Below are 2,071 nucleotides of genomic sequence, written 5' to 3' on the forward strand. Positions count from 1 at the left end.
CCCAAATAAAATAATCTTTTTTCTTTATCCAGTAAATTTAGCACATCAGCATGAGCTATATCAAATAGTTTATTTAATTCGTCCTGAAAAAGGGATTCATTTTTTTTTTTTTGAGATTTTGACTTTTTCCTCTTACAGTTTTTTTGTAAATTCCTCCATCGATTGTGATTTGAGGTTAGTTTTAAAAAAACAGATCTTTTCTCTCTTGTCGGGATTTGTGCCACACAACAAATTTCGAAAACTTTGTCGACAGTAGTTGATATGCTTTATTTCACTGAAAAATTTTTCGTTTTGAGATAGCATAAAATAAAAAAGACATAACCTCTTTCAATGAAGTTAATTTTTTTCCACCAAATTCACTTAATACATCACCAATCAAGTACACTGTTTTCACCATTGTGATCATAAAATTTATAACTTATATATTTTAATTATAACTTATTATAAACTTATTATTTTAATTATAAGAAAATTAAATTAATAATATAACGAATTTAAATAACAATCAGTATCAATAAAGAAAGACAATGACGAGAAAATAGAACAAAGCATTGAAAGCAGAGCAGCAAAGAGAAATTTTGGTACTGAACGACGAAGCTTACCAACACAGAGCTTACTAACTACATTACTCAAATCAAACGAATATATTACGAATATATTACTATTACTGTTATCGACGGAGCTGAATAAAGCTCATTCAATATTTTTTAAATGAAAAAAATTAATCAAATTTTAGAGTTGATTGAATTGATTTGATATATTTATAATTTTTTTAACATTTTTAATAAAATACAATGATGAGTGTTTGTTTAGTTAGTGTGATCAGGAACTTTACATTTTCATCTTACAAAAATTTATAAACTTTATGAAATATAAAATTAATTTGTTATAAAAGAGACCCAAAAATCATTTATTTGATATTTGTAATCTTTAGATTTACGTATTTGTACTTTTTGTGAGTTAAGTATAGAGTAAATAAGCAAAAAAAAAAAATTAAAATCTCAGATTAACATAATTCAATTGATTTTACAAAAAAAAACCATATCAATATAAAGTATGATTTTTTTTTGCAATTTTATTGGAAAATATTTGAAATTTTTGATTGGTGTTATTTTTGATTGCAAATATCTTTGAAACGGTTGATCTGAGGAACTTTGACCTTCAGACGTTTTTTGTAGAGCGTGAAATTTCCTATAAGACCTCTCTTTGGGATATTGCGTAAACAAGCCATTCCGAAGTAATTAAAATTCAAAAATAAAAAAAAAGTTTTCTCGTGTTATTTAAATAGAAAAATTACAAATGAATTTAGGCAAACCTTAATATTAATATTAAGGGCTCTAATAGGCGCCAAAATTTTTGTTTTTAAATGTACTTTCAACTTTTCAACACCATTAAAAAAAAAAAATTTTTTTTTTTTTTTTTCGAAACACTCTAATATATATATATATATATATATATATATATGTTTGTATACCTATATACAATCTCGTCCCTCGCGGTTTTGATAATGCCGTAAAAATACCGTAATTTTTCGGCATTTATGCTCATGCCGTATATTTACCGTTATAATTCGGTAATAATGCGGTTAAACTATAGTTGTTTTGGCCAGTTTTTATACTGTAGTTATCCAGTATATATACTGCACTTATGCTGTACAGTTACCAAAAATATACTATACAATTACCGCATTAATGCCCAAATTTTACCCAAAAAATTCCAAATAATTACCGTAATAATACAGTAATTTTGCCGAATATTTTCTGACATAATAGACAATTATTAAAGATTTAGTTTTATTTTTAGTTCACTTCTATGTTAGAAATGAATAAAATGAAAAATTTCAAATTTTGCTTTTTATTCTCCATCGCTACTTTGCAAAAACAAATACTGTTTTTGAATAAAAAATATGTAGAATATTATTTTTTAATTAGGTATTTAGCGATAATTAATATAAAATAATACATGTGTTAAGTAAATATATTCTAATTTTAATTTCAATTTTTAATTTCTCACTTAGAAAATTGCAAATTTTCTAAAATCGAAAAGTTATATTGTTTCACATATATAATTA

This window comes from Cotesia glomerata, linkage group LG3 (genome assembly GCF_020080835.1).
Source record: "Cotesia glomerata isolate CgM1 linkage group LG3, MPM_Cglom_v2.3, whole genome shotgun sequence".
NCBI classification, from domain to species: Eukaryota; Metazoa; Arthropoda; class Insecta; order Hymenoptera; family Braconidae; genus Cotesia; species Cotesia glomerata.